Source organism: Acomys russatus, chromosome 17 (assembly GCF_903995435.1).
Source record: "Acomys russatus chromosome 17, mAcoRus1.1, whole genome shotgun sequence".
NCBI classification, from domain to species: domain Eukaryota; kingdom Metazoa; phylum Chordata; class Mammalia; order Rodentia; family Muridae; genus Acomys; species Acomys russatus.
In genome coordinates this window covers 17,117,999-17,143,951 of record NC_067153.1, presented here as the reverse complement: position 1 = coordinate 17,143,951, position 25,953 = coordinate 17,117,999, and the positions used below count along the sequence as shown (strand labels likewise).

Genomic DNA, 25,953 nt, shown 5'->3' with positions numbered 1-25,953 from the left:
AACCTGTGAACTATAAGCCAGCCCCAATTAAATGTTTTCCTTTATAAGAGTTGCTGTGGTCATGGTGTCCCTTCCCAGCAATAGAACCCTAACTAAGATAGGACTGTAACTCAGTTGGTAGAGTGCTTATCTAACATTCTTGAAGCCTTGGGTTTACTCTTCATCATCCCCAACAGAGCATGGTGGTCCACACTTGTAACCTCTGCATATGTGGAGCTAGGATCATCAGAAGTTCAGGGTCACCCTAGGCTGCAAAGCCAAGTTCAGTGACAGTCTGGGATAACTGAGATTTATTCTCAACGGAAAGAAAAACAAAACAAATGGAGGCAAAAAGATAAGTCATGGCCCTAAACCTGCAGTCACCTTGAGTTCCAGGAATAGGAAGGCCTGTGGGCAGACAGCCCACCCTCAAGAATGAGAACAATTATCTGTAAAGGAGAGGCTGCACCTAGAAGCAGCTCATCTGGAAAAAAAAATAGATTTGTCCCCTTGGGCAAGGATGGTGAAGGCAGTGAAGACAGAAATTAATAGCTCATCGATCACCTTGCATGACTGAAGGGGAGATGGTGATGAGTGGGATTATAACTTAAGCAGGAGTGACACTCACACTAGAACCCCTGAAGAAAGCCTATTTGGGAGTCTCTGGACCCCTCTATGTTTTTCTCTTCCAAGACGCACTGGTGAAATCTCTCTGCTTTGCAACCTTTCTCGCCTCCTCCATAGGTGTGTTGGGATGGCGCTGAGTAGAGACTGATGTAGCTGCTGGGGACGGTGCTTTGGGCCTCAGACTGCAGTTGCTCTTTGCAATGAAGAAAGAAGCTGTCATAAAATTGCAGTAATGGTGACCTGCCAATCTGCCTAGGTTTTCAGCGACACAGATAACATCTCATGCTGGGCACAGACATGCTGAATGTGTATGTGGGCATCAGGTAGGCTTCACAAGCTGAAATAGTAAAAGGGCAGGGACCCGAACGTGGAAAGAGAGCAGAGTGGTCCTCTCCCAGGTCTTTATCTCTATGTTCTGGCAGTGTGCATCCAAACTGGGATTTGAAGGGATAAACATAAATGCCCATCACCATAGGAGAGAAAGGGTGAGGAAGTGTAAGCCTTTCCATTTCCTTCTTTAATCGCCAGCATTGTTTAATCGCCAGCTTTCTCTCGAGCTCCTGGATTAAACCTGGATGTCTTGGCAGTGTGCACTCATCTCAAGAACTTGAAAAGATCCAAAACCACATTTTTTGAAATTTTTTTTTGTCAAGCCAACAAACATTTGCTAGGACAGAAAAGCAAGGCTGGGGACACTCTGGGCTCAGCTGAATGAGGCTTGGGGAGTGTTTGGTATCTTAAATTGTTGCAAAAACAGCAATCAAGAGTAGAGTGGGACTTTTCTGGTTCCCTTACCTGCAGATGGGTGCTTATAAGCTAACGGTCACCCTGATGTATGCCTGGTACTTTCTATGCTAGCAAATGCTAACCTCTTAGGTGCACACAGACAAGCACAGAGATGCAGCTCCTTGCCTTGGGTCACACAGCTCTGAGAGGGCAGTGCCGGTTCCTGAACTCAGGACTCCCAACTCTAGAGCTGATGCCTACAGACACATATGACCCTATGCTGCCTCACTTCATCTCTGATTCGGACTTTTTATGCCACTGACAGTCCCCTCCATTGTAACAAGAGGTCCTAAAGACCGGAAAAAGGAGACAGGGCTCCCCAGATGGAGACCAGGCAGGCTCCACTCAGCTCTTCAAGCCTGGTTCTGCAGTATGTTGCCATGTAACCAAGCATGGCAAACCCAGTGGGAAAACAGCCACCCAGAAAAGACTCTGCAAAGTCAAATTGGGATTTCTAGTTGACAAAGAAAATTGGTGAATCAGCCCTGGCTGCAGGAATATCTCAGGAGCTAGGTTAGAGGGGAGAAGTCCCTAGGCCCCTCTCTCTCCAAGAGACCACATTTGACTCAGACCTTTGGTGCCACCGACAGTCCCCTTCATTGTAACAGGAGATCATGGAGGCCAGGAAAGAGGCAGGGATACCCCCAAGATGGGGCCCATGCATGTTCCACTCAGCTCCTAAGCCTGCTTCTCTGGTTTGTCACCAGGTCCCCAAGCATGGCAGAGCCAAAGAAACAACCACACAGAGAAGCCTCTGCAAAGGCAAATTGGGTCACTCTCAGATAAGTTCATCCCACAGGAAGTCCAGCAGAACTGCCTGGAAGGAGGCTCAGACCAACTGAGCTACCAGGAAAGGACACTCTGCAACTTCTTGAGCTGCCTGCGGGCTCCTCTGTGTGCCTCAGGTTCCCAGCCTGTATGGCTACCATCTAATCTGCTTTGGTGATGCAGATGTCATTGAGACATTTCTGTTCCTGTAAGTAACCCTTCACCCAGATTCCTGCAGTCACTCTAATAAAACTCACTGGCACACCAAGTTGGTATGTATGTTGTGTCTCCCAGCAACAGTCTGTCTCCCAGCAGTACATCCATGGATGAAGGTGATGGTGAGCCTGGTGACTTCCACGGAGGGAAGGCGGGATCCTCCTCTTGTTTTGCCTAGACACATGACACCTGCACTGCCAATTTGGCCCCCGAAATTCTGGACAGCCTTTCCTAACCCCTCTGTCCTCTGCAGGTCAGACAGATTGCTCAGCTGGAGGCTAGCCCTCCTACTGCCCGATGGAGGGATCCCCCTCCTCCTCCTGGAACCTACACCCTGGCCAGTGAAAACACAGAACCTCAGGTCACATCCAGAACTCTGCCACCACCAAGGCCTCGTAGAACTACCTTCTGCATGGAATCAAGGCCCAGCTGAGAAGCTTGGGGAAGCTCTTGTGGGGAGCTAGCTCCTCCTTAGAAATTGCCTGCTTGTAGAATTCTAGGGTTGGAAGGGACTTGGATAAAAACAGCCACCCTAACCCAGCATTTCAGGCTACATTTTCCTCCAGGAAGGCTGGTGACTCCTTGGAGGTCTGCTGGCAGAAGCTGAGACCATAGATGTATCCTTGCTGTGATGCACAGGAGCCCGGAAGCCTAACAAGGACTGCAAAGGAACTCTACCCTGCTCAGCTGAATCTTGGGTCAGGTATGCCTCCTGGTTCCCAAGAAAACTCCCTGGGCCTTTAACTCTCAGTTTGCAGGTAAAGACTTGAAGTTCAGAGAGGCGGAAGCCTCTAGTTGAGACTGTGTTTCCTGGAACAGGCTTTCGTCTCAGAAATGGGAGGAGACTTCAGAGGAGGCTGGCAAGCTCCACATCAGCCTCTTATGCTAGGAGAGCAGTTGCATTTGGTCTGTCTAGCTGACCTGTGAGGGAGTGAGAAGAAGTGGGTGAGGTGGGAGGGGAACAGAGGCCAGACAGAAGGGGGAGGAGATAAAGAGCCCTCCTCAGCCATTGGAAAAAGGCAAATGAAGACAGAAGGTGACATCCTGTGACACCGATCAGCTTGGTGGAAATGAGAAGACACTGGCCATGAGCAGGCTGTGATGCGTTCTTGTGATGTCATCCCTACTAATGGGGGGCAGAGGGGACATAAGTCATGCTGAGGAACCCTTTGGAAGTGCTAAGACATGTTTCATACAGGCTTGTGATAAATTCCACTTAGGAGAACCCCAGAGTTGCGCAAATTATCAAGCAGTCTCCTGGAGGTTGTCATACAAGTTTAAAGAACAACAACAGCGGTCTGTAAAGAGTTTACAATAGACGATATTGCTATGACATCATTTACAATAGCATGGGACTGTATTGCTAAGACACCAGTTACAATAACATGAGACTTTATTGCTATGACATCATCCTCTACGGTGTCAAAGCAGCAGGAGCCAGGGAATAAGGAGATGGCCACCATCCATTGTCAGTAATAATGGCTGAGAAGGCATAGGACACACTTAAAGAACTGAAAAACTGAACTAGCTTAAGGTCTGTTACTGCTAACCCTCACACAGCTGTCCACAACTTCACCTGTTTATTCCGCATTCCTTCCATGCACGATGACTAAACCCTTGCCTTGGGTCAAGTGATAACCTAGGCGCAGGAGGGCCAAAGCAGAAACAAACCTGACCACAAGGAGAAACTGACATTCTAGGAGAGGTAGATTAAATAAAGACAACAGTGCACATCTGGTGGGATGTCTCTCCGTTACTTGAAGAGGGCTGCAGAATAGTCATGGGGGTAGGTGCGTGCTGGTACTGTTTCATGGTTATTCTTCAGGGAACTCTTCTTGCTGGAGGTTGCCGCCTTTCTTGCCATGGAAGTTTGTTTGTCCAGACACTCCAGGTCAGCCTTCCAAAAGCTCTGAGTCATCCCAGTCCTAAGACAAACTTGATCTGATTACGAGGACTCAAACAGCTGCCAAGTCATCCGTGTGGGATGCTGAGTCAGAGCCCATCTCTGCCTTTGCTGAGCCAGGAGCACCTAGGCTTTGGTCCCTGCTCAGCACAAAAGAGCTACAAGCCCCTGCCAGGAGGCCTGGTCCTTACTAGGTCTGCTTTCCCACAGTCTTCCACTTGGCACAAAAGAACAGTCACCTAGGCGTGAAAAGCCTAGAAAATGGCTATCTGCTTCCATCCCTAAAATCTCCTAAGAGTCTATTCCAGGAAAAATCTCAATGTACCATCACCTTTGTGTGCAGAGATGCTTATGGTGATGTCATTTTAGCGAGCACCATGCATGTCAGAGTGCTTCTACACATGCCGCTGCAAGGAAGTCATCACTACGGGGTGTGTGGTGCAGGCTGCGATCCCAGCACTCAGGAAGGAGAGGCAGGCAGATCAGGAGTTCAAGCCTCAACTACATAGAGAATTTGAGGCCAGCCTGGGATAGGAAAGACTCTGTCTCTTAGCAAACACACAAACAAAAGCAAAACAGAGAAGAAAACACCATCAGGTAGGTAAGTCATGGGTACAAATACGTTATCAGATGGATTAGGCAGCATGCGGTATCGTCACACCTCATAACACACCTGGAGTTTCCAACAGCACTGGAAGTACCCAATGTACTGTGCAGTCAGAAAGCATAAAGAAACCATCACTGAAGCAGAACTCCAGAGAGAAAAACAGAAGGAAACATGGGGACAGGTAAGTACACTACAAGGGGCAGCCATGGGAATCTGGGTGTCCACTGTTTTGTTTTCAGAGCTTTCATGGCTTTCTCAGCTTCTCAAGATTTGCTTCACTGACCACAGACCAGTTCTCTGACTGGGAATTATAACTGTCTAATATAAAACACTGAACACTGGTGGTGCCCAGTGCTGGGCACTGTAGGGGTGGGGTCAGGGTGCGGGAGTCTCCACACTCGGGACCTTGACCTGAGACCTCCAGAAACTGAGTGTCGGGAGAGGCAGCAGAGGAACCATTTCCCTAGGCTCAACTTGAAGTCAGTCAAGCACAGAACAGGACGCCACAGGAAGTTGAGCTGAAGGCAGGCATGTGAGAATGCTGCCCCAGCAACACTTAGAAATCAAAATCACTGATGCTGCCCTGCATTGGCAGAGACCAGCTCAACTGTTGTTCCAAGCAAAACCCCCACCAGAGACAGCGGGGTCCCTTCTCTACTGCAAAGCGGGGTCACTGGGTAGGGCGCAGTCTGCTGGCCCGCTACCTGTCCTTGTATGGATGTGCTGGGACTGAAGGTCAGAGTTGAAAATCTCAGGCTCAGAGGAAGCAGCTACCTTATCACCCAGGGCAGCACAACAGGTGTGGGTGGGGCAGAGCACAGAATGTTCCAGGCTATCTTCTCACCCAACTTTCATGGTACTTTACACAATGATGGAAGAGAGTGCTTGAAACCTGGGTATACAGTCCCAGCAGTTACTCTTTGGGAGCACAGGTTTCCTTCATACTACTGGAGAGAGTTAGCCTTCTCTCCACTTCCGGGCCACCTAGAAACTGCTCTGCACTGTTACTCTTTCCACTATGATAGACTGAATTCTCTAAGACTATGAGCCCAATTAAACCCTTCCTACTTTAAAATCATCTCCCTTAGGTCTTTGTCATAGCAAGGGCAAGCAAAGACGGTTAATGTGAGTGACCGTAAACCAGCTAAGAGCAGGTGATTATCAGGGCCTCAGAGAGGCTCCGGTTCCTTCTCCCTCCTGGGGATCTGATATGTGGAGTTTTGAACACAACCTAAGGCAACTGACTCCCAGCAAGAGCCCAGCTCAGCAGTGAGGGTTCTGCGGGTCCACCAGGGTTGGGGGACTTGAAGGGAAGATGAAAAGAGGTGTTTGGAGTTGACACAGCCTTGAATGATAGACTAGAAAGCTTATCCATTCAGTCTGAGGTCCTCACAGTGTGCCTGGCCATGGAAAAGAAGCTTTGAACTGAAAGCACGACTCAGCCCCAGGCATGGATCTCTCTGCAACTCCTATCCGCGAACACAAAACACCTGGCCAGCCCTATCCTCTAGAGAGCCATGATCCTCGCCCTCAGTGACTGTTCATTACCACCCAGAGCACACAAGCTGTTCGAGAGTAAGAGGTGGGAAGGTAGAATTGATGAGGACTGGTAAGTGTCCCCAGCCGCCTGGAGCCACTCAACTCCCACAGAAGGCCACCACATTCAGTTTGTCAGATTGCATGGTTTGCTTCAAGCTGCCCATGGCTTCTTTTCTTCCCAGACGTCTGCCTCATTATAAAGCATCTCCAGGGGCCTGAGCACAACTGAAAGAATCCTGGGCTCCAGGCAGCAGAGATGATCATGAAGGCTTTGCAATTGCAGTTACAGGCGAGCAAGAGGTCACAGCCAGGACTCTGGGCAAAAGTAGCCCACTTGAATTTCTTAGGAATTCACAGGGGTAAGAGCTCAGTGGTTCTCACATGAGCTCACCAGCTCAGCATGGAATGCAGGGTCCCCGTAGTTCACAGAGGGCAAAGGAAGCTACACAGGAGGGGATGAGGAGAGGAAGTGATGTGTGTGGAAGGTCAAGGCTCAGCCATGGTGGTACTGCAGACCCAACATAAGCTAGGTTCATGGAAGGCAAGGCTTGAACCCCTGTCCTCATAGGCTCTGAAGGTGCTAGAAAGAGGTCAGGTAGGAATGACTTTCTATGTCTCTCTGGCCACAGTAAGGCAGAGGTTATTGCTGCAGTGGGTAGGAGCTGCATTTCTTGAGGCCGAATTTGTGCAATCTAGCAGCTGCTGGGGGAATCTTACCGGCGAATAGTAGCTGGCACATAATGGTTTCTCATGAAGGAGAGAAATGAAGGTGCACCTGGGGATAAGGGAACAGGAGTCCTTGAGGGGACTGTACTTGGGAAGGGCCCTAGGGTCTGAGAGTGGGGAGCTGCTCCTGAATGAGGCTGGAGTTTATACAAATCACGACCCATCTACCATCCCCCCCCCCCCAGAAAGATCTGGACACTGTGGGAAGCAGGCTGACAGGGAAGAAGAGCCCAGATCTGAGGCTCAAGGTCTACACAGGACACTATAGGCCCAGGTCGGTGAGGTGTAGTGAGAAGGTGTAGGGGAAAGCTTCCACCAAAGGCCACCATGGCCTCTTTGACCCATTTATCTTCACGTTCTCTGCCTCACCTACTGCTCTTGTCTTTCTGTCAGCTCCCTGAGATCTACCCCACTGGTCTTTAGGCACCTTCCTGGGTCTCTAGTGCTCACAATGGTCCCCTCTGCAACACAGCTCTGCTCCCTTGATGGCCACACCTTTAACCATTGTAGTCAACACAGGACTCTTCTCTAGGAGCACCAGGGCTTCCCAAAGGATTTGGTTTGTCCTAGTGAGGAAACTCAGTTCTCTGAGCCTTGCCTTCCCCCATGGCTCTCCAACGGGTACTGTGTAGTGAGAATTTTGGTTTCTGTTTTTCTTTTTTTGGTTTTTTGAGATACGGTCTCTCTGTGTTAGCCTTGGCTGTCCTGGCTCTCGCTTTGTAGACCAGGCTGGCTCGAACTCACAGCAATCCACCTGCCTCTGCCTCCCAAGTGCTGGGATTAAAGGTGTGTGTCACCATACCTGGCTGAATTTTGGTCTCTTTAAAAACCCAGTTATATTATGTGAATATGTTTTTGTTTGAATCCCAGGTGTGGGATACGGGGCGACTTCAGATTGTCTACAGGAACTGACTATAATGTGTCTCTGTGTCTCATGTTCTGGTAGGGGCATGATTTTTGCCAGCTGAAGATAGTTTAAGTTAGGATTCTGGGGACTCTGGAGAGGGTGTAAATGCTAGAGCCCTGAGAGGGCCTGTGGTGACTGCTGCTGCCCTTGCTGCTGCTGATTCCTATTACTGCTTTTCTAGTTGTTGATTGTTTTTGCTGTTTGATGGATTGCTGGTTGTTGGTTGGAGATAACCTGACCATGAAGACTGGACTTGCCCCAAGAAATTCAATGCCCCTAATCAGCAGGAAGTAGTCTAAAGAGCACCATGCTCCCTTTCCCCTCTATCCTCCTTTCTCTCCTACCTAGTGCTGGGGGTGGAGGTGGGGGTTGGAAGGGATTGGGGTGGAGGAGGATGTTAGGTAAAAGAATTCAATAAAGCAGCCAAAAGTCTGGCTACAGTACTTTTAGCTGAACTTATGAATAAACTTAGTAGGGGGCGGGCACTCCAGTGCAGGCCTTAATAGAATATCTTCAGGCAAGTGTCCCTTCAGGACCTTAGCCTCTGGGGGCCTCCCTCCCTCCTCCCAAGGTGCCACTGAGTCAGAACAGGAAGGCCAGACTTGCTACTGGTCCTAAAGAGTCTCACGGGTAGAGGCACATGCACCTTTATACACCGTATCTAGGAAGAGAGCCCTGGGGCAATGTGTTCTCAGCTGTGGTCCTTGGATGGCCCTAGGGTTTCCTATGCTGATATCTACTGTGTCTAGGTGTTAAAGAAACAGCAGCAAAAAACAGAAGACAAAAAGTCAGGCGCTGTCATCAGCCTAAGGAGGAGCTCCAGGGAAGCAAAGGGGAGCAGGTGGCTCTTAGCAGCTGGTCACTCATTTGTACCTGACCTTTGTAACTACATTCTGTACAGCACCTCTAAACACACTGACAGCTGTCCCCCTCTGTGTCTCCCATTCTGGGTGCAGAGACAGGATGAACTGGTTGTTAAATATTCTAAAACTCAGGAATGACAAGTGGAAGACTTTTCTGGAGGGACATAGGTTTGTTTAAATTTGTTTCAGTATATGCACAGTAAATTTTATATATTTATAAATGCATATGGATATATGTGTGTATATTACATAAAATAATAATGAAATGCATGCTATATAGTGTTTATGCATATGCACATATATGCACTAAACGCATACAGTAAGTATATGCATGCAATGTGAATGAGTGTGTAGACATACAGGCACATGTGTAAGTTCTGCAGCATTTCTGATCTACTTGCCCCTTGTAGTTTTATACTATTCACTCTCATAATTCCTCTAAGTAGGTGTTATCCCTGTTTATAGAGAAAGGAAGTGAAGCACAGCAAACTTCAACAGCTGGCTGTGGTCCCTGGATACGCTGCAGCTGCGTGAGGAATACGGCCCTTCGCCATCAAACCGAAGAGAGAGCCCACGTACCTGTTCTTATAGCCATCCCCAGAACTGCAATGGAGAGGAGGCCAGTGAGGGGAGGAAGCTCAGATTAAGTTCCATGGAGAGCTCTTTGAGGACCAGCATGGCCCCTCTGTGGAGTTCTAGTCAGAACTGTACCACACTAACACCGGGCTCCTCCCTGGCTTTCACTCCTACCCTCAGGGGCAGATGACATCTTATTTCATGACAGACTGAAACAAAGGCAGAGACTGACACTCCAGGTGTCACCCAAACATTGACAAAATCTGCCCAGAAACACCACTCTCCTCACTAACTTAATTTCTGTCCAAGTATTTTCATTGCAATGCTGTAGGCGTCACCTTATAACCAATTATTACTATTTTCAGATAATGAGATAAACATTTCAAGAATTCTTTAATATTTTCACCCAGAACAGTGCATATTAACACATCTGAATTATGTGAGTGACTTAGCTAGGACAATCCAGATGCAGTGTGGAGGAGCATCCCATGATGAGCAAGGCGAAGAGTCGCCTTGCGCAGCCACACCACGCGCCAGACATACCATTTCTCAAGAGGATCTCTTGACTAGTGTCCCAAGCTGCCTTTCCCAGTACGTGAGCCTGTTCCTGTGGCAGTATGGTGTGCCTACAAAATACAAGACATTTCCTGCAGCTAGAACAAGAGAGAGTTTCCAGGCCTCACTGGATGTGTGTGAAAGATCCATGCCAATGAAGTGTGGCTTACACTATGAAGTCTTTCTGGACTTCAGGGCATTTATCAGAGCCAAGGCTATATGGATTCTATTGGATGCTGCAGTCTTGGAAGCTCCTGAATTTCCAGGGAATGTGGGCATTCCACCCATCATGGTCCACAGGCCTTCTCAGTGTCATGGAACCCTGAAGAACTGTCACCAGGTACAAATGGCCTGCAGCCCAAGCTGACCCGAAGTGTACACAGTCCAGTGTATCTCCTTAACTGCTGGCAAACGTCCTGCCTCGTCCACATGCTAGCCCCTAAAGAGTACAATATTACAGAATGGGTTCTTTTCAGATCAGAAACCAGCTCCCTTGACCCCGTGTCCTGCCTCTTCTTTGCTTGACCTCTCCTTGCTCCTGCTTCTCCCTGACCTGGGCACTGAGCCCCACAGAAAAAGGATCCACTTGCCTGTCACACGATCCCATCATGCTCTGAGATCTCCTTGGTTTTTGCCCTGTCCCTCTCCCAACCTCTTGGGATCGTCTTCCAGCTCCTGTTCCCAAACTTCCAGGCTTCCTTCCCCCAGCAAGGTCACAATTGCAAACAGGTGGCAGAAATTCTCAAAGCAGCTCCAGTGTCTGATCCCTCCTGGAAAATCATCCTGGGGACACAGTTCAAATGAAGAGAAATGCTCACAACATCACAGGGCTGGTGACAGTAACCGGAGTGATAATATATATTGATGTGCATGACATATAAATACGCAGCAATAGAGGGATGGAAACTTCCAGAATCTACTGCTGCTTTCTGGAGTATTGCACAACCACCACGCACTGCAAAACGATTGCCCATGGTGATTCCTGGAACACTCTCAGAGTGACTCTTGCCCCAAGCACAGATTCAGTGGGGGGCAGGGGGAGTCTGTCCCTGGCCCCTAGAGGCCCCTGTTGAGTACACTGCCCATCTGCAGTGGCTGCTAAGTGTAGGGAGCCGATTCCATTCTAATTAACAAAGAGTAAAGCAAGTCTGTGTCTCCAGCTTTAAGGGTCCCTTCCTGCTTTTCTTCTGATAGCCATTACTCTCAGCACACAGGGTGCTTAGAAAAAGTGTTTACACAAAAAAACATTGAGCAACATGGTGACGTGTCTTCCCTGAACTTCTTGGACGTGCTGTAGCCCAAAGGCACGCCAAATGGATCTCAGGGAGGCTGGCTCTGTTCACCTCCCTTCTCCTTCCTCCACCTCCTCCTTGCCCAGCCGTTGATTTCAGAAAGGGCTGAAGGCTACTTGGGTGTGTTTGCTTAATAAAGTGGGAGACATGCAGACATGCAAGTGGCAGTTATTTGGGCCAGTATCCAGAAGGAGCAAAGGTTCCCAAAGTCAAAAGATGCTAGACCCACAGATATATGATCTTCAGTTTCCATTGTCCGAAAACTAGGACTGACGTGGTGTCACATGCCTGAGCCGGCTGTAGAGGGCCGACAGATCCCCAGGAGTCCCGCATAGCCCCCACCCACTCAGGTGCTGCACTCTGACTGAATACAGTGCTTATGGATCTAAGGAAGGCCAGTTGGTGGCGCTGAGAATGGTGGGAAATAGCCTGGCTTTGGATTGCAGTTTCTAGTGCAATGGGACCCCGCCTAGACACGCTGGGCCCATCGCCTTCCTCAGTGCTAGAAAGGAAAGAGTTCACCAGGAAGGAGGAAACACCATCCCTGCTTCCTCCAGGACTCCAAGCAGCTATTTAGAACTGGTCAGGTTGACAATGAGATGCCACAGGGGGCATGTGAGAGGCCAGAGGGGGAGGCCTGGTTGAAGACGGGGTGAAAATGGAAATGGGAGGGAAACATTTCCCAGAGGACAGGACATGTGCATGCACTGAGCTGTGACAAATGACAAATGACTCATTAAGAGGCAGGAAAAGAGGTGCTCCAGAAAGGAAGAACATATGCAAGCCACAGAGGCACGAAGATCCTGAGGCACAGCAGGCTTCCTTCCTACGGGGTGGTCATAAGGCTTATGACGTTACAGCTATATCCCTATCCATAGCCACCCCTTTTGCTGTGGGCTCAACTTCACACAGAAAAAAAAAAAGCCACCCCTATGTTGAAGATCTTGCAGACTGATTAGTGCTCAGTAACTGAGGGTAGCTGAACTGCTGTAGCCAGAGAGAAAATTATCATGGGCCCATGGGGTGGGGGTGGGCGTGTAGACTCAGTTGGTAGCGTGCTTACTCAGCACATCCTGGGTTCAATCTCTGGCACCGCAGAAGCGGGAGATGGTGTTGCATACCTGCAGTCTCAGCCCTGGGGAAGTAGAGGCAGGAAGAACAGGAGTTCAAGGTCATCCTCAGCTACATAGCAAGTCCAAAGCCAGCTTGGCTACATGACACCCTGTCTCATAAACATTATGGGGTTATTTTTAAATCTTCTTAATATCCACTTATCAATGACCTCTGTATCTCGTCTAACATTATTTTAACTTCAGGGGAAACCTTCAGTAGGTAGTAGCACACCACTAGCTTTCAACTTAAAAGCCAAGCACGCCATTCAATCGCCTCTGAAATCCACAGCAGAGATACCCCATGCTCTTTGCCCTGATGTTCCCACTGAAATCTTGGGTAAATGCATTGCTTTATGAACTTTCTTTTGTTCTGTGACTGAGGAGGCCATGTGACCAGTTAACAGGGGAACAAGCTGAGTCTGTGTTCCTCATCCGTGGTCACTTGTATCTAGCTCAGAATAAACTTTCCTTCCCTCTGGAGCAAGGGCTGTGTTTCCATCAATACCTGCTGACGACTCTTCTGTTTCAGACTGGCCATCAGAGTGTGCTGTATCTAGAAGGACTCTGAGCACCTTTCCGTAAATTCACTAATGCAGGCTATCAGGAACTCTTTTGTCCATTTCACAGGTAAGGAAACTGAGGTCAGGATGACTCGGTGAGTAATAAGAGTGTGATTAGCACATAGACCACACCAATCACTGCTCTGTAGAGGGCTCTGTGCACAGCAGCAGGGTGCAGTTGGGAGGGCCAGGATGACACTGGGGACTTTGAGGTGGCTTGAGTCTTATGCTTCATCCCACATGACTTGGACTCTACTCCAGGGCTACTACAGGCATGAGCATTAGAAGGAAGACGAACAAAATGGAGGCATGTCTGGAACTAAGATTATCTGCAGAATCCGTAAATGTCTGCCCACCTACCAGCTGGGCATGACCAGACCAAAAGCTGCTCATTCAGGAAGAATGAAGGACTCAGTGTGTGGGGTTGGCTTCTAAAAGCACTTGTGAGGTTTCCATGCCCCTGGTGGCTCGCCCTCCCTGCGATCCTGGGCCTGGCCTCAGCGGCTGACTGGAAATATCTGAAGGAAAGTGTTGGATCCAAGGAAGGCTGATGTGATATGTGTCAGGCACAACAGGGAAGGAGCACGTGGTAGCAGAAAGCCCACAGCAAACTGGACAGTGAACAACCACAAGTGCAGGAGCATGCCTGGTCCTCCTGACCTTTCAAAGCTTCAAGATTGGGACAACGGGACAGGTGCTCATGGATGTGTGGGTAAGGGAGCCTGCTGTAACACAGCCAACTGAGGGTGTACAAGCCGCAGAGAGAACTCAACATCACCAGACCCCAGTAGTCATTGTATTCTGTACACAAGTGGGGCTTTCCCCTTAGCATCTAACATCTGGAACATTCCAGAGTTCTAGGAAAAACTCTACATGGACTCTTTATGCGTGATTTCATTCTAAGCTGTATTTTATCTATGCCTGATCCTGAACTTGATCATTTGGGCTATTTTCCCAGATATTAGAATCTACAAAAGAATTAGGAGCAAGGATCCTGCAGAGACAACAGAGCTGATGGGCAAGGCTCTGGAAATACACTTCAACTACAAAGCCCAGTGCAGAGCCATGAGCTTAGGGCTCCATTACTAAACCACCCTGCGCCTCTCTGTTCCATAAAAGGATTGTGCAGTTTGGAGTTGTCTCTAAGGAAACACAATACAAAGCCACATGTTTAAAACATAATGCAAGCTCTTGATAAGTGGGGTGCGCCTGGCTTGTTAGTAGCTAGTTCTCATAGTGGCTGATCACGAGCTCTCAGAAATGAGCTCTAGCTGAGTCTTTGGAGGTGCTCCCACATGCTCTACACACACCCAGCTCAGCACTTCTGCAGTTCAGCTGGTCCCTGGGATACAGCCTGGCAGTGGGATCACTAGGTCAGTGTCTTGGTTACTGTTTTATTGCTATGAACAAACATGACAATCAAGGCAACCCCTATGAAAGAAAGCATCTAATTAGGGGCTTGATCAGAGATTTTAAGGGGTAGATCATGGCAAGAAGCAGATAGGCATGGTGCTGGGGCAGTACCCTAGAGCTTTACATCCTGATCTGAAAGCAACAGGCAGAGTGACAGAGAGAGAGAGAGAGAGAGAGAGAGAGAGAGAGAGACAGACAGACAGACAGACAGACAGACAGACAGACAGACAGAGACTGGGCTTTTAAAATCTTGAAGTCTACCCCCAACAACTTATTTCCTCTAACAAGGCCACACCTCCTAATCCTTCTCAAACAGTTCCACTCCTTGGTAACCAAGCCTGCCAATATAGGAGCCTCCGAAGGCCAGGTCATTCTCAAGTCACCACAGTTGGCCTAAAGATTGTATAGACTGTGTCTTTGAGCACCTAGCAGCACGAAGAGAAGAAAAGACTTCATCTTATCAGCCGGAAAACAAGCCCAAGAACACCCATGCTACCAAACACTACTGTGGATGTTCCTGTCCTCCCCAATGGCCTTCCTTCTGAGTACGGGTCCAGGCATTAACAGGTGACCTGTTCCCAACCTGCAAATTCCAGAGACCCAGGAAAGAAGGCCTGATTGTCCCTCAGCTGCAAATCCATTAGAGACTGGCCCACACCCCATCCCCCGAGCACCCCACTCATCAAGGTTTATCTTTTATTTTAAATCTACGACTTAGTACATTATTTCTTTACAAAAGAACTTCAAAGTGCATATGCCTCAGGTTTCACAAAGCCAGAACCACATCCTGTGCCTGCCACTGACTGGTGGATCTATCTATTTTTCCCTGCTTGGGCTATCAGCATCCCAGACGTATGGTGCCTGCTGACTTCTTTCACCTTCAGTGCCCAGCAATGCCCCAGGGCTGGCAGCCCCCATGAGTGCCTGGCAAGAAACTGCAGATGGGAGGTATAGACAGAAATAAAAGCTATCTTCTTTTTGTACTCATTCATCCACTGGGTTCACTCATAAAACCCACTGTACAAGCTAATCCTTCACCATCTGACAGCCTTTCGGGCATGCAAAGATACTCCCTCAATTGTGTCTCCCCTCTCCCAGGGAAGGGGCAGCGCTCTTGACACTGCTGCTCTCTTCTGAAAGGCTAACAACAAAGGAAACTGCCCTAAGCTCCTCTCCACCCAGGTCAGAATTTGGGGACCGCCACATTCTCTCTTATCTCCTGCAGGCTGTCTCTGGTCTGCCTGATAACACAGCCTGTTTTTTAATTTAATTTTATTTTTAGAGGAAATAGCTTGGCCCTGAAAGCTTCCATGCACATGACTGTCTGAATATGTCGGGGGCAGGACAGGCTTGGCTCCACACAGGGCCACAGCCCCGATGGAGGAGGAACCACGTGTGTCATGAATTGTGACCAAGAGTCCTTGTGTCTTCCCTCCACTTTGTTTCACCCATTACCAGTAGAGTTGGGCTCCCCACAAACACCTGAACAGACCTCTGGTGCCTACACAATTGCAATGCTCCATACCATGGGTCCCCTGGCCACTATCTCGTCACTTCTATGCATACTTCCTTCTTCCCCTTAGCCACTCCAGTATAGGATGAGAACTCTCTGGGTCTTCATCTAGAACAGCACTTGACACATCCAAGAATTCAGAAACACGTGTAGACACACGAGGGAAGCTAATATTTGTCGAGTGATGTTAGGAATACAGCTCTGTTTAAGTTAAGGCGACCCAGCTAGGTCACTCCAGGACAAAAGGAGAAAGGTCTCAAGTCTTCCTCCCACTCTGAGCTCAGGACGAGAGGCCATGAGCTGCCCTCTCACGTGCATGGACATTCACACATTGCTAGGTGTTTTCTGTGTACTTTCCCTTGCAAGGCCATGTGTGAATCCTGTGGATCATATGCATGATCATGTGAGTGCTGTGGATCATGAGGAACAAGGAAGAGGAGACCAAGAGCAAGGTCCAGCTGGCTGTTGCCAGTGCCAGAGGCCTGTCGCCACGGGAACAAACAGGTGTCCATTGTTAAAGTTTGGAGGTGAAATGACCACTATAGTCTTACATGTTTGAGTGATGGATTTCCAGCTGTTGGCCCTGTTTGGGGAATTATGGAACCTGTAAGATGTACCTGTGGACCTGTCTGTAACTGTCTCTCCAGCCTCTAGGTCTATCTGGCCAGATGTGAGCAAGCTTCTGCTACTGTAGTGGAAGCCATTCCTGCCACTGTGGCTTTACCACCATGCTGGGCAGTCTTCCCTTAAACCAGAAGCCAAAATAAATCCTTCTGCCTTTAGGTAGCTTTGGTGAGGTACTTGGTCACAGGGATGGATCTGTGACGTCCACCGTCTGCTCCAGGATATCTTCCTTATTTCTGGTGTGCCACTGAGCCTTTCAATCTGAGCTCCCTGTGAGTGGCTGCCTTCCACAGCAGGCCCTGATAGTCTAATACATGTGGTAGTTAGCATGGTTTCGAGCAATTTAATAGCAAAAGAGACCTGCATATCAGGGATGTTCTAGCATTCTTAGCAGGAATGGATGCTGTGGTTACTATGCAGGTAAGTCAGTCAATTTAATGAAGTTTAGAACTGCCAGAGACACAAACCTCTGGGCACGCCTTTGGGGGCAGTTTCTAAAGTAGATTCAATTGAGGTGGGGATGCCTAGCCTAATTGTGGAGGAACCCATGCATGGGCTGGGGCCCTGAACTAAAGCAGAAGGAGACAGCAAGCTGAGTCCCAGCACTCATCTCTTTCTGCTTCCTGACTGTGGGCGGGTGCAGCTGTGGGCACAGCTGTGGGCACAGCTGCCTCATGCTCCTGATACCAGAACTTCTGTGTGACAGCGAGTGGCTATACTGTGAACTGTCAGCCAGAATAAACTCTTCCTTTTTTTTTTTTTTTCTTTTCTTTCTTTCTTTATTTTTTTAGACAGGGTTTCTCTGTGTAGCCTTGGCTGTCCTGGATTCACTTTGTAGACCAGGCTTGCCTTGAACTCACAGCAACCCGCCTGCCTCTGCCTCCCTGAGTGCTGGGGTTAAAGGTGTGCGCCACCACACCCAGCTAACTCTTCCTTCCTGAAGTTGCTTCTGTCCATGAAAAGTAACCACTACAGTTTGTTTCGTAATAATGTGGGTGACACGTATGATGTAGATGTGTATTTATATGTGTATAAATGCATGTGCTCATCTGACATGGACACACACATCTTTCCCAGCACTATGCTCAGAATGTAGAACAGCAATACATACACACGGCACTTCACTGTGGCTGACACGCCCGTCTCCTCTGAGACACATACGGGTACTGACAAAACACTGACTCCACACGGCAACTAGCTCATCTTCAGGTCTAGACGCACAGGACACAAAGCAAGTGAGGTTCCTCAGGCTTTGTCCTCAGAGCCAGCATGTGGCACTTGACCTAGAATGCAGCAGTGTCCGGCTCTATTTGTAACTTCAGCAGCCACTTGTCACGGAAGAATGGTCACAATTCAGGTGTCTCTTCTCGATTTTCATGAGAACCGCAAAGCTCGCCATCAGAAGCCTCCTCTGTACTTAACAGGGAAAGCAGGTCTCCTCAGTGGGCACTGCTCCACATGGCAAGCAGACCATACTACAAAGAGTCTAAGAAAACAGGGCAACACCCCTTGCGTTGCTACATAACCCACAGAAGAGTCTGGAAAACACAGCACACGTCTCGCCCCCTGTCCAATCCCTGAACATAATTCCAAGTGTGGAAAAAGACTTTTCTCATCCCCCAGTGCAATCCACAACATAGTCCCATGGAAAAGACAGCACATCTCCTACATGGGGGCAAAATCAGTCACTCACCTCAGGAAGCTGAGCCACTCTCTATCCTGGCTCACAGATACAACTGCCCGGCCCCACAGCGCTGAGCCTTGCTCAGCACAACGCCAACCGATGCCAGTTGCTTCTCGATGGCATTTCTAGTTCAGCGAAGTCAAGTCTGCAAATGGAAAAGAGAGAGAAAGCACAAGTTAGTTTGGGTGTTAATGCCATCCCAGGCCTTTTTGAGACAACTCAAGACAATGACTAGGAATCCACCCAAGCACTCAACACTGCATAGGGGGTTCCAACAGCACTATTGTCCCATGACCAGAGTAGGGACAACCAACCAACCAACCAACCCACACTTCCTGCTTTCAAGGAGCGAGAGACAGACAACTGCACAGAAAATGCATGGTAATGGAACACAGGATGTAAGGACACTTGGGAGAATGGAAGAGGAAGTGAGCAAGTTGGTCTGAAAGAAGGGTGTGATAGGAAAGGGAGTGTGACATGTTAACCACGAATACACATCAGATGCCACGTTAAAAAAAAAACAAAAGCCTTGAGGGAAGTGTCCCCAAGGACCAGGGAAAACAATGCAAGCATGAGAATTTAAGAGGATTATTGGATCGTGAGCAACAGTGGAAACTCACTGGCTTTTGCTGGTTCCCAGCTCTGCAACGCATTCCTGATGTTACTGAGGTCATAGTCCCTAAGATTCCCATATTATGGATCTGAAGAGCATGTAAATTAGCAGCACAACGAGGGCAGTAAAGAACAGAAAACAGATTACACTGTCCCACCAGGGCCATCGTTGCAAAGAGTGTCCCAGTTTTCCTATTCTATCTGTATTCAAAGCAGTGCCGTCGTCTTCCCTCACCAAGTGGAGGCCGTTTCTCCACCGTTTGATCCTGAGATTGAATTTACAAGAGTGAAATAGCAGACGGAGCACAAAGGCTCAAACACAGACTGTGGCAGGGACTGGGGTGTAGCTGAGCAGCAGGGCACATGTTTAGTATCCAGGAGGCCCCAGGTTCCACCCCTAGGATTACATACACCCAAACCGGTATTCATGCCACCCGTCTTCCTCCATACTGCAGGGGCTCACTCTGCTAGCACAGTATCCTCATCCCGATGGAGGATACAAAACACCATGGCGAGGTCTCGGGTGCCCTGGCCAGCCCAGGTAAGTACCAGATTTGTTCGTGAGAATATCAGATACGATGAGTCCCAGCTAAGTTAAGTAGATCAGAAGTGTGCATTCACCCAGAGTTGGGAAATGAGAGCAGTGGGCCGGATCTGGCCCCTGAGTTTGGACTAGGCATCTTTCAGGGAAGGGGTGCTAAGCAGCATACTCACCCTGGTACCTCGCCACAGCAGTCCATGGAGAATTAGGAAGGAGGCTAGTTATTGAGGAGACAAGGCTGGGGCAAGAGGAGGAGGGAGACTGAAGAGCTGTTTCAGGTGAAGAATTGGCAGATAGGAGATCAACAGAAGCCAGCTTTGTCTAAAGGCTTGGGTCTGGCACTGGAAGCCACACATGGTGCTGACTATAAACAGTCTGTTAGGAGCTGCCGTGGGACAGGATGTTTACAGGGAGCTGCACGGAAGGGACATAAGCAGAAGGACTCAGATTCTCAGTATAGAAACACACACACACACACACACACACACACACACACACACACCCTCTCCTTCTGGCCCCATCTTAAGTGAGCTGCCGGAAAGGGCTGGCATCCTTGGCATCTGGTCATCACCACCTCCACCTCTTGCCTCTCATCAACACCTGAAAGGAGCCTTGACTACCATTAAATAGCTGGAAGGACGTAGCTAATCAGCAACAACTGGAGGGGGTCTTGCGGCTCAGCAACATCTGGAGGGGTCCTTTACTCTTACCAACAACTGAGCGGGGGGTGGGGGGGGGGAATCTTGCTTCTTATCCAACAGCTGGAGAAGGCCTTTTCTTTCCACAACAGCTGGAAGTGGGCTTGCCTCTTAGTAACTGCTGGAGGAAGCCCTGACTCTCTCAGCAGCTAGCATAGGCCTTGCTGACCTCCCCACTTCATTGCTTGGTACAATCCCCTTTATTTTTTGTGCTTTTTTCTCAGCCTTCACATTCCAGTACAAAGGCCACCTCCCAGGACCCCTCTGCTGACTTTGAGATGGGGAAAACATTGCCATTGCAGTTCCTGGCATCTGTACTTCCACAAAATACTTTCTAGCTTGCTAAACACTGAGGTGAGGGGCCATCTTCTTCTCATCAGAGCCCCTAGTGTGACATATGAAGAAAGTCAATCACTATTACTCCTCTTGTTCGCGCTTTCTTTTCTTCTTCTCCTCCTCTTCCTGCTCCTTCTCCTTCTTCTTTCTTTTTCCTCTTCCTCCTCCTCCTCCTCCTTTTTGTAGTCCTAAAGATCAAGTCCTGGGCCTCTTGCATATAAGCTGGGCTAGAGGCCTTACTCAGGGGCACCCGTAGTTTCTTTTGCTTCACTCATCTACTGTCTATTCAGTCTTTGATGCAGCACAGGTTTACCTCACACCAGGCCTCCCTCCCCTTAGTCTTCTGTCATTGCTCTCCCTAGAACAAGCCCTTTGGTGGAGGAGGGGCTGCACCTCGACAGCTGCATCCACCACTCACAGCCCTGAGTGCCACACTCGTGCCTTTCTATTGCACAGTATTATATAATACATCATGTGAGAGACTGTCCTCCCACCTACCCTTGTTACCTATTATACAATACTGTATTTTATATCCAATACCGAGGAAGGACGTGGCGATTGTTAAATGAATAAATGAACCAAAGAGGAAGCTCTGAGTATCAACTGGAGTAGGGCTGGTTCATAAATCAATAGAACCTTGTACTGACATTTCGGTTTTATGTAGGTTACACCTTACTGAATAGTTGAAAACTATCATGACAAAACATCCTACATATATATGTATATATGTGTGCATATATATATGCATCCTTAGAGATAATACTTTGATATCTCTATATCTTAAGGCATAAGGGGGAAATTGAGAATTACTTTAACATGGAACCCTGGTCCCCACTGAGCCTTACTACTATAGTCTGGCACTGTAAGACTTAGGCTTTCACTAGAGCTATGCAACTAACCCTGAACCAGTTCCTTCCTTGGTCTGGGCATGGCTGATTTGACTATGAATTATCTCCTTTAGGTCAAAGGCTCTGTTATCAGCTGATGAGCCTCAGGGAACTGAATGGCCCTCAAGGGCCCCAGCTTTATCCATGGATACATCCACAGATGGATTGCTAATTTGATGGCCTTATCGGGATATGATGGGTATGGGACCTGGGGCCTGGTCAGAGGATGGCGGTCCTTGGCAGCTGTACCTCTCTCTTCTCCTTCCCTGTCTCCCTTAACTTCCTGGAAGTCTTGATCTTAGTGGCCTCCTTTGTCCCACAGGTTACAGGCCCACTGCCATGGAATCAAGCCACAGTGGATGGAAAGGCCAGGAATTGGGCCAAATTAACCCTCCCAGCTCATGGGGTTCTTCTCAGACATTTCCTCAGCGGGACGAGAAACAGAAATTATCACTCAGCATCTGAGCTCAGCTCACCTCCCATAGCCTCAGTTGCTCAATTTTGAAGCCAGAGCACTGAACTTTCAGACATAGACAGGCCCACTGCTGATGCCAAGAAGAGCCAATTCATTACTGTGACTTCCCATGCCCTGTACTTTTTAAACACAAGTCCCCAAAACAAAATTGGAGAACAGTCTCTTGTGAGATGTACTGTTTAATGCTGTGCAGTAGAAAAGCACATCTGATAGCATGTGGGGCTGTGAATGGTGGGTGCACTGACAGGGTCTTTTTATAGGCCTTTACTGAAAGGCCACCTTGCAGCTCTGTCCCCATCAAATTCTGATGCCACGCCTCTATTTGTCCGAGCTGATGTTTCCACGGGGTGGGGAGGAGTGTGTGTGGGAATTCCCGACAAAGATGGCATGGCAACTAAGTGAATTTTACACACCAGAAAATCAGTCAAAAGAGCTGTTCTCTATGAGCCCAGGAACAGTTCCCCAAGACCATAAATAGGAAATCCAATTTCCAAAGGGTGGTCCGTTCAAGGCTTAGGAGTAGCCCCTCTATCACCCAGCTGGTCCACTTGGTCTGTGGAGGAAGTATAGACTCCAGCTTGTGTCAACCTACCTACGTCTTCACGCTGCCCATCCCCCAGGCAACATGAGCATCAACCCAGACCCTCAGTGGGAAGCTGCTGGGTTCCATCCAGGACACTCAGAGACAAGAACGACATTTATCAACTAGCTGGAGCACGGATTAGGACAAATTCCAGCTAAACAAATCATGGTTATGTTCCTCTGTGTTCTTATTTCCCCTGTTCTGGGCCTATAAGTCATTCTTTCTTTGACCCCATTAGTACATCCACCACTCACAGCCCCGAGTGCCATCAGATGTGCCCTTCTACTGCACAGCATTATCCAGTAAATCTCACAAGAGACTGTTGTCCAATTTTGTTCCTTCTCAGTGTAAGGCAGTGAGCAAGAAATAAAACTCAGCATCATTCCTGGAGAGACAGAGCCAGTTGGCTTAATAAATCATAGCTTTCCCCCTCTAAGCAGAAAATGATTGTCTGAACGTTGTCTGGCCCGACACTATCGCTGCATTTATAAATTACAGGACTCTTTCTTGAGGGGCCCGCGGGCATGTCATGTTCTGACACGGCATGAATGCTATGTGTGCCACAGGGAAGGGCAGCCCAGTCCACTGTGTGATTTTTTTTTTTTTTAAACAAAAGGAGCTTTTCTCAGACGTACTCAAGGAGAAGCTGCAAAGTGTGCCTGTTTCCACTGTCTTTCAGAGCTGTAGATGAATTAAGAAGAGCATGGGGCCTGGGAAGATGGCTCCGGAAGTAAAAGTGCTTTCTGCACAAGCTCGAAGACCCGAATTTGTACCCTCAGAGCCCATATAAAACTCAGGTGCACGTTCAGTGTGAGACTCTGTCTCAAAGAACTAAGGTGTAGATGGATGAAAGCAGACACCCGAGATCAGCTTCTGATCTGTACACATGGGCACACACAAAATGAAAGTTTTACAGTGTTAAAATTGTAAAAGGAACATGAGATCACTTTGATAAAACTAAGTAAAACAGCAGAAGGAACAGCAACTGGTATCTTTCTTTAAGTGCGGAATGGCACTTTATTAAACTATCCTTTGGCGGGGGGGGGGGGGGGGAAGAACTGCTGTCATTTTTTTTTTTTTTTTTTTTTAAATCATTTTGAGCATGTGGTGGTTTGAACAGGAATGGCCCTCATAGACTCATGTGTGTGAATGCTTGGCCCATACGGAGGGGCACTGTTAAGAAGTGTGGTCTTGTTGGAGGAAGTGTATCACTGTGGGGGTGGGCTTTGAGGTCTCCTATGCTCAAGCTACTCTCGGTGTGGTACCCAGTCTCCTGCTGCCCGAGGATCAAGATGTAGAACTCTCGGCTTCTCCAGTACCACATCTGCCTACACACTGCCATGCTGCCTGCCATGATGATAATGGACTAAACCTGTGAAACTGTAAGGGAGTCCCAATTAAATGTTTTCCTTTATAAGACTTGCCTGGGTGTCTCTTAACAGCAATAAAACCCTAACTAAGACATACACACACACACACACACGGAGTCTTGGGATTAAATAATGGGGTGATATGACTAGCATATTCTGGGGTCAGAAACAAAAACTAACACATAGCTAACCTCACTTGTAAAGGCCAGAACTGGCATAGTTTTCCTGATGTGACCATTTATAAGGCTTGGTGGGGCTGTCATACATTGTGAGGCCAACAGTAGACTCTTGGGCACTGCCTTCCAGGAGGGCACTGTGTATGCCAGGGGCACAGACTCATGCCCAAGGCGCTAGATCACTCTCTACCCTGTGAGAGACTATGAATGTACTTGTGGGTAGTTTCCTAACTAGAATCCTGTCCCAAACATAATGTCCCTGGACAATGGGATCGACATGTTGAGTGTCTGGCTGCATTTGAGTGCAAAAGGGATAACTGACTGAGGAATAAGAACAGACAGAGACACTAGTGAGGGCCAGTGTGGAGACCTAGAAAAGTCATGTAGTAGCCGCAGGTTGATGCCCAGGGCTGATGCCGAGGGTATAGGCACAGAGAGCAGGGGCACGGCTTTCAGTGTATGTGAAAGCAACACTCTCACATCAGTCTGGACAGAAATTCCAAAAGCCATGGACTTGTCAGCAAGTCCATGTGAACTGCCCATATCTGAAAGAGACTCCCTACCCTGGACTCCTCATGGTGATGTGTAGTGTTAAGTCTGAAAGTCAAATGCTGAGGTCTGGCTACTTTGAGGGAGAAACAGTATCACTAACAACAGTGGCTATGGTTGAGCCTGGCCAGGGAGGCTGGCCCATGCCACACCACACCAAGTATTTCATGTGCATAATTTCTCTCCACCTTCAGTATCCAGCTCTGAGACTTCTTGTCCAGCCCTATTTCACAGCTGTGGAGACTGTGGACTTGAAGTAGTTTCCCTTATTTACTCAAGACCACACAGAAATCGAAGGTGAAACTCAACACCAGGGCTCCCTTAGGGCTCCAACATTCATGTCCAGTGATGAGCTTTACACTGACTTCAATTGCAAAGACAGATCTACAGAAACGTGACTGTGAAGTCAACCTGCCTCGTCCCCACCCCTTGGGTAAGGTGGCCCCCAATCATTCCCCTGATAGTGGCTTTCTGCATGCCAGGGCAGTGGATAGAGCCCCTATGGCCAGGCAGCTCACCTAAGAGAACACTAAAAAAAAAGCCCATTTATCCCTTTCCTTCAGCAGCAGGGTAGGAGGCCAAGACCAGGGCGCGCAAGTCTCTAAATGCTGTTTTGATCATCCTCAGTCAGTTCCTACCTCTCAAGCCTAAATGTTTCTATCTGCAAGGTGGTACTGATGGTAACAATGGTCATAAAGACGAAAGGATACATGCTTTTCCATGTGGGTACCTAGGCCTCCTCTTTGTTTGGGGATACGGATGGGGATGCAGGAAGTCCCTGACTCCAGGTAGGATGTTTCTGGGCATTCCTGAGGTAGACTGAGTTGGTTTTCAGTTGAAGTGGCAGCAGTCTGAGTGGTTCTTCTCTGGGCATCAGTTGTGACTCATTATATGCTCTCACTGTCTCCTGAGGACTGTGTGTGTGTGTGTGTATGTGTGTACACATGAGTGCTTGGGTAATGTTTTCTAGCCAAATTCTTCTTTAATGGAGGAGGTTTGTGAACCTGATCTTGTGAATGGGGGTGGGGGTGGGGGGAAAGAAGGAATGAAGGAAAGAGGAAATAGAGGAAGAGCAGCGGGAAGAAACCTTGGACCCAGCCTCTGGGTCACCTGAGTGCCACTAATAACCATCCTCTTTTTGGCTCTCAGTAGTATAGCTCAGTGTACATGCTGTGGGGGGAAAACGACTGTTAGCCTCTGATCTTTATCTGAGTGAAGGAATGGACTGAGGAGAGGTACAGGGAGATGAGCAGGGAATTCAATACAGCAAGAAATGGAGGTACCGCTTTAATGATTAAAAAATAAGATGCTAGGCAACAGATATTAGCTGGAGAAATTTATTAAATGAGCATTGGGGGAGAAGGGAAGGGGAGAGTGGTACCCTGGAGAGAAACAGAGAGACAGAGACAGAGACAGAGAGAGAGGAAGAAAGAGGGGTGTGAGAGAGAGGTAGAAAGAAGAGAGGTATGAGAGAGA

The 25,953-nt window shown here is 48.4% G+C and overlaps 1 long non-coding RNA gene across 1 annotated transcript in view; it reads right to left on the bottom strand.

Moving 5' to 3' along the window:
• The window catches only part of LOC127201187 (uncharacterized), a 38,608-nt gene extending 20,304 nt beyond the window's left edge, over positions 1–18,304 (bottom strand). Inside the window, exon 1 of the long non-coding RNA XR_007832167.1 lies at positions 18,260–18,304. This is a non-coding gene — a long non-coding RNA (uncharacterized LOC127201187). The remainder of the gene's footprint in view (positions 1–18,259) is intronic.
• Between the last annotated feature and the right edge of the window lie 7,649 nt (positions 18,305–25,953).